This window comes from Pipistrellus hanaki (genome assembly GCF_964339955.1).
Source record: "Pipistrellus hanaki genome assembly, chromosome: X".
NCBI classification, from domain to species: domain Eukaryota; kingdom Metazoa; phylum Chordata; class Mammalia; order Chiroptera; family Vespertilionidae; genus Pipistrellus; species Pipistrellus hanaki.
In genome coordinates, this window is record NC_140524.1 from 21,980,867 (window position 1) to 21,988,451 (window position 7,585).

The window sequence follows — 7,585 nt, forward strand, 5'->3', positions numbered from 1 at the left end:
GCTAATAGTCTCCCAATACTCTCTGATTCAGGTATTGAGGTGAACTGTGTCTAACTCCAGGTTTCTCCCTCAGGAGAGAAAGTGAGAGACATATTCAGCTACTATCTCCAGCTTTATCATTCACCACAACAATAAGACCAGATAGAAGAGATGGGCTTGCCCCAAAGGGATATCTCCTGAATACAACCAAGTCTAGTTCATCATACGCCTTTTGAAACATGCATAAGACCACCAGAAACACCAACATGAACAAAGGTAAGTTTTGTCTTTCTCCTAACAACTCTACTTTTGGGGAGCACTGTGTTTGTAAATGTCATAGGATAACTATAATTGGGGATCTGCTTCTCAGAAATTGATTGTAGGATAAATATTACAGAGTCTCTCCAGGAAGCTTAGGGCAAGGCAGCACTGGTATTTTTTCCTGATTTCATCTTGATACAGCACTGTGGCAGATAAGTCACCAGCTCATAAATGAGAGTAAAGAAGGCAGGACAGTTCAAGCACAAAAGCCTTTGAACCAAAGTTCATATGATATCATAGCTCTGACACTGCCTAGCTGTGTGGCTCTGGGTAAGTTAATAATCTTTTTAAGTCTCCATTTCTTCTTCTGTAAAATGAAGATTATAATAGTGTCCACTCCTAGGGCTGTTAAAAGCATTAATGAGATGATACATGGAAACAAAGCCTTGATGTGAGTTGGGTACTAGACTTACGGGGGCGGAGGGAGGATAACTCTGTAAATTATACAAATGTGTACTATGCTGTACACCTAAACTAATATAAAATAATATTGAATGTCAACTGTAATTGAAATTTAAAAAGGGGCCTTAACACTTTAAAATATGACTTATTATTATGAAATCATTGACAATTTTTAAGTGACAGAAATCAGAACAGGAACCCCAAATCCAGTGGGCCAAATGTTCTATTTCAAGCACGTGGAGATATAGATATAGATATAGATATAGATATAGATATAGATATAGATATAGATATAGATATAGATATAGATATATAATATATATAATATATATACACACACAATTAGACTTTTCTTTCTGAAATGGCTGGCTTTTCTTTTTTTAAATATATTTTATTGATTTTTTTTAACAGAGAGGAAGAGAGAATGAGAGGGAAAGGGATAGAGAGAAACATCGATGAGAGAGAAACATTGATCAGTTGCCTCCTGCACACCTCCCTACTGGGGATGTGCCCACAACCAAGGTACATGCCCTTGACCGGAATCGAACCTGGGACCCCTCGATCCACAGGCCAACGCTCTATCCACTGAGCAAAACCGGTTAGCTGGCTGGCTTTTCTTATCAGATGATCTTTGAAATCAAAATCATCTTTAGTCTATGATGGAAACTCACAAGGAAGGGAGAGGGAGAGAGAGACAGAAACATCAATAATGAGAGAGGATAATTTATCAGCTGCCTCCAACCAGAGCATGTGCCCCAACCAGGAATCAACCATGACCTCCTGGTTCACAGGTTGAAGCTCAACCATTGAGTAACAACAGCTGGGCAATCTCCAACATTTTATAGTCACATTTCTTGTGCTGCTTTTGTTAGATTTGGCATCCTATTGATAAAGAAACTATTCATCCTGTTCTGTATTAGCATGGTCACTTTTGCTCCCAGACTCTGAGCAGAAGGAGGAAGTTAGAAAAAGGCCAGGAAAGCATTAACCCTGCCAAGAATAGAGGAGCAGTGAGGGATGGGGTGGGGTGTGGGAGTTAGTGAGGAAGGAAGTTTCAGCCAAGAATTCCCAAGTTCCTTTTCTATGCCTAGAGAGGATAGTTAAACCACTCCCTGCCCCCACTCCCGCCCATGAGAGATCTCCCAGTCCTGGTGACACACAAACACAGTGAACTGTGGTATTTCTCTGGAGAGCAATCTGCTTTGAAAGTTTTCTATGTCTCATTCCACTTTTGAGAACATATTCCAAAGAAACACCCCCCAAAGGATCACAGGGGGTGGGAGGGTGGCAAACTATGTGGAGTTGTTCCAAGCCCCACTATTTATAATAGTGAAAACTGGAAACAACCCAAATGTTCAATAATGTTCAGTGTCTTAAAAAAGTAGAGCCTAACAACCAGATGGAATGTTCTTTAGGCATGTAAATAGTAAGTAGGCAGGCTGTGCTAATTGAAAAAAGGAGATCATAATGTGGTATAGAGAAACATTACAACTCTGTAAACATGAAATATATGTGGATAGGAATATAAAGAAAGAAAATGTATAATAGATGAACATTTCAATTTAGTTCTATTAAATTACTATGCATGCCACTTTATAGATGTTATCTGATTTAATCCTCATGACAACTAATCGTTTTGTCAGTTTCTACACACAAAAATGCCCCTCTGGGATTCTAATTTGGTTGTGTAGAACAACATTTTGAAAATGGAACTTTGAAATAAATGGCTCTGCCATTAACTAGCTGTGTGATCTTGGACAAGTCACTCCAAGTTGCTTCCTTTGTGAAATGAAGAGGAAGCTGATGCTTCTAAATCTCTAGCTCTCAAAACTGAGTGTCTTTGAGATACCAAATAAGTCATCATTTGAGTTTTTCTGTATCTGGTGCTTCTGGGAACCCTTGCTCCAATAACAACATGCTGTTTTGAAAGGAATGGTGCAAAATACCACTATGGGAAAATATAACTAACTTTCCTATTTTAAAACAATACACAATTCAAAATATTACATTACTGTCACTCATATTTCCATGAATTTTGGAGCCCAGACTGAAAGTGCTTCCTTTCCACCACACCCAGAACATTGGCAAAGAGGGAGGAAGGGGGAAGCATACTCAGAAATAATTTGGAACTATGCACAGATAGTGTTAAGTGAATAACACATGAATTTTTGTGCTGTGGCATTCCAGAGGCCAAAAGAAAACTTGAATTTAGTTTGCAGTAAAATAACCTTGTCAGAGTCTTGGAGGAGTCACTATTTCCCCCCAAATGCAGCTGTCCTTGGGAGGTGGGTGGAGCAATGTGTTTGGCCAATGTGATGACCTGGGTTAACCCCTTCTAGACCTGGTGTTCTTCCAGGCCCTGTATTTCCCTCTTGACCATAAAGTGATGAGGCTGTGATCTTTCGTTCCGATTCTCATTTGATGCAGCTTCAACTTTGGCCTTACTCTTCAGAGCGATGTTCTTTTCTTGCAAGATCTAACTTCCTATAAAGCCATTTGCATTTGTAAGGAATGAGGGGAAATGCAAGCATCCTAGTGGCTGCATCTGTTTGACTGTATCTGAGCCTGCCTTCTGGCTTACCCACAGGAGATGTGCCTAGTGTGAGGGGTGGGGGGAGACGATCAGTGCCTGCAGGACTTGCTTTACCAACACCTCAAGGGAATAGACCCTACCTTGTCCCTTTCTGAAACAGGCCTTCTCTGCAGCAGGTGAGGGAAGCTGAGAAGGAAGGGGAGAGCAGAAACACAAAGAGTACAGACACTTGTGAAGCTCCAGTATTCGGTTTTAAAATATTTCCATATGTAAATGTTCCTGTGTTGTTTCCCCACCATCACCCCCCAAACAAGCCTCTTTGTTAGATAGTCAGACACTATTATTGTTCTTTGCATGAAAACTTGTTCTCTTACCTCTCGCTGCAAACCTCTCTACGAGCATTTAGATTGCAAATGCTTGTTTTCTTCACTGCCTGTCTTTATTCTCCTGTCACCTGGTGAAACATCTCCAACCTTTGGGCTATCAAAACCTAGTGGAGGAAGGTGTGCGGGCAAAATGAGGAAGAAAAGGCGGGCTTAGAAAGCCTGGAATGATCTATTCCTGTCTAAACTGTTGTCATATTATTATTGCTAATAGTGTTAGCTATTTTAAGGGATAATTCTACTGACCTCATAGCATTATTATCAGAACTAAGCGAGGCAATGTGACAAAAGTGCATAATTTAGTGTCTAGCACATAGTAGGTGCCTCTAAAATATTAGCTATTATTATTGCTTCTATTTTTATTGCACTCACAGTATATTGAGCACTATACTCAATCCTTTATATAAACTGATTTGAAGTCAATAAAACCGTTTTAAAGCTACTGTTACTATCCTCATTTTACATATGAGTAAAGTAAGACTCAAGGGTTGAATAGCTGTTAAGTGGCAGGCCTGCACCTTTGCCCAGATGTATTGAGCGCCAAAGCCCACATTCTTTTTACCACACTGCAATGGGTAAAGGGCTCATTGGGGGACTTTACAAGTTAGCCAATCTTGCTTTCAGAGGCAGTCCGTTACTAATTTCCAAATGCTTATATAATGACAGCATTTCTCCCCGAACCAACTTTCTTTGGATGTCATTTCCTCCTTCTATAAACAGACCTAACACATCCCTGACTCACATTTGAACAAGTCATTTCACATTTTAAATTTTCTTTCCCCTGCAGTCATCCAATGTCAACTCCACAGACCCAGGGCCAGATTCCAGCTCAATAGAGGCTGTGTGGATACCATAGGCTAAGAAAATAGCATGAGACCAACGGAGAGCAGTCCCCAAAGTGCTATCTTACAGGGATATTTCTCAGCAGACTGAGACATATGGAGCTGGGGGAAAGCATATGTCAAGCCTGCTGTGGCCCATGTTCCTGTCAAGCGCATATGCACTGGGTCATTTTAAATCATGAAAACATCACCAAGCAGGCTTCCCAAATATTTCTACAGAACTAAAACTGAAATTTTTAGTGCTTTATTTCTCACACCTTTCTTCTGAAGTCAGCCTCAGCCATGGCTTCCCAATGTACACATATCCATAAGGTACCAGAATTTGGCATACACACTCCTCCTACCAGAAGGAGAAAATAACTGGTGAGTTCCAGAAGCCTGAACAGTTCCCTCTGGGTATGTTTTAGTTGAACTGATTATTCCCAGGCATGATAATCAATATCGTAAGCAACAACAGGAATGTATTGAACACAAACCTCCTACAGAATACTGTGCAGGGTTCTGGGGATAATAAGAATTTCCCATCCAAAAAATAGAGACTATTTTAACAGCCTGGTTTAGGAGCCATTTCTTCCATGAAGCCTCTCAGGCTATGCTAGCACTTGCCCATCTCTCTTATTCCCTCCCTTATTCCCAGATTTAAATAGTAGTTTGATTTTGTCACTCTTATCCCATGACATAGGCTACCAAGCACTGTTTTTAACAAAGCTCTCTGCTCTGATTCTTCATACCTCTGGATAGCTCCAGTACTCTGGAATCAGGTTCTTCTGAATTTGAATTGTACCCCTGTGGGGTGGCAGAAGAGTAAAGATCAAGAGGCACTTGTGAGCCAAGACATTTGCCTGTTTTGCTGATGCAAAAAAAGGGGGGGGTTGGGGGTTTCCTGGGAGGAAATAAAGGGAAATGGGGCTGGAGCAGCAGATAGGGGCCAACTAATTGGAGCCTTCTCAAAAGTAACTGTTGTTAAATATTCAAGTGCTCTTTTCCCAATTTAGTGGTATCTCCTTCTATTTCCCTTCCATCTCTGTTTCTGTTTCATTGGGAGGATATAGGTCAAATTCCAGCTGGATTACAGAATGGTTCCTAGCACTGGATCAGCAATTCTTCCTTTTTTTTTTTTTTTTCTTCCTCCAAAAGATTGTTTGGACAGCCTTTCACATGTGTGTGGAGAAAAGAGCATTCAATAGGATGTCAGGAGACCTGGGTTCCAGCTGTGGAAACTTGAGACAACACCTCTTTCTGAGCTTCAGGAGAAAACAAGAGAGCTAAACCAAGTGGCTCTGGTGGTTCTTCCTAGCTTTCACGTTCTGTGATCTGTCCTCAATAGTAATATCTAGAAACTAAACAAAAGCAAAGTCAAAGTATGTGTCTCTCATAAGAATAGAGAAATATTGTCGGTTTACCCACTGGCCACAGGGATATCCTGTTCTTTTTCTCTTTTCCTCCCCATCCATCCCAAGAGTCTTCTCTGAAAACTTTCCTTGGGGGCCTGGAAGGGTTGGCTGAGTGGCTAACCTGACCCTTAGAAGTTTGCTCTGTGTTGCTGAGTCCTTCACCCCACATGCATGCAGACATGATGAGGACCTGCAGGCTTAAACTTATTTGGCTCTTGGCTGCCCGTATATGCATTGTGATAGACTCACATGCCATAAGAAGTATGTACACAGGTATCTGCTCACTTGAGCCTTTTTTTTTCTCACTCAAAATACACATTATCTAAATATATCTGCGAGCTGGCCATGAAGAAACAATGAGTTTTACGGTGCAGTTTTTCGACTACACACTGTATTGCCCATTGACAAACAATTGAGTTTGGCAAGGGGAAATTCCCAAGAAAAGCCCCAGTAAGGACATTAAAAAAAATCCTCACCTGATGATATGATTTTTATTGATTTTAGAGAGGATGGGAAAAAGAGAAACATTGATTCAAGAGAGAGAAACATGAATCAGATGCCTCCCCATCAGCGCCTTACCATGGATTGAACCCAAAATTTGGGTATGTGTCCTTACTAGAAATCCAACTGGAGACCCTTTGGTGTTTGGGATGATGCTCCAACCAACTGAGCCACTGGCCAGGGAGGGCAAGGACAGATATATATTTTTTAATATATTTTATTGATTTTTTACAGAGAGGAAGGGAGAGAGATAGAGAGCCAGAAACGTCGATGAGAGAGAAACATCGACCAGCCGCCTCCTGCAACACACCCTACCAGGGATGTGCCCACAGCCAACGTACATGCCCTTGACCGGAATCGAACCCTGGACCTTTCAGTCCGCAGACCGACGCTCTACCAGAGCCAAACCGGTTTCGGCAAGGACAGATATTTTTAACCAGTATGAACAGTTTTAGTTTGAGTCTTAAAATCTTAAAGACCTAAGACTTTTAGTACATCATATAGTCCCTGATAGAACTTGATTAACGAAGTGCAGTATCCTATCTAATAAAAGAATAATATGCAATTTGACTATCACTCCAACACATAAATGGTTGCCCCCATGTGGTCAAATATGGCCACCCCCATGTGGACAAAAGATGGTCTGCAGGGGAGAACAGTTAGGGGTGGCCAGGTGGCAGGGGAGGGCAGTTAGAGGCCTGCTTGGGAGAGCAGTTGGGGGGGACAAGATCTGCAAGGGAGGGTAATCAGGGGCAATCAGGCCAGCCGGGGAGGGTAGTCAGGGGTGCCGGGGTGGCAGAGGAGGACAATTAGGGGTGACCAGGCAGTAGGGGAGGGCAGTTGAGGGGGACTAGGCCTGCAGATGAGGGCAGTTGGAGGAAACCAGGCCAGCAGGGGAGGGCAGTTGGGGGGGGGGGCGACCAGGGCTGCAGGGGAGGGCAGTTGGTGGGAGACCCAGGCCTGCAGGGCCTCTGCAGCCAGCGATGGGCTGAGAGGCCCAGACTCTGCAGCACCAGTGGATCAGGAAGGCTGGATCTGCCCCCTTGGGCTTGCAGGCAAAGACACTCCAGCAGTGGGGCCAAGGGGACTGGGCGCTGCCATCTTGTGGCTTTGGGGGCTGCCATTTTTGTCACAGAGTGATGGTTAATTTGCATATTACTTTTTTATTAGATAGGATAGATGAGATTCATCCCATCTGCACAACTTTCTAACATCTAGATCAATACCCAA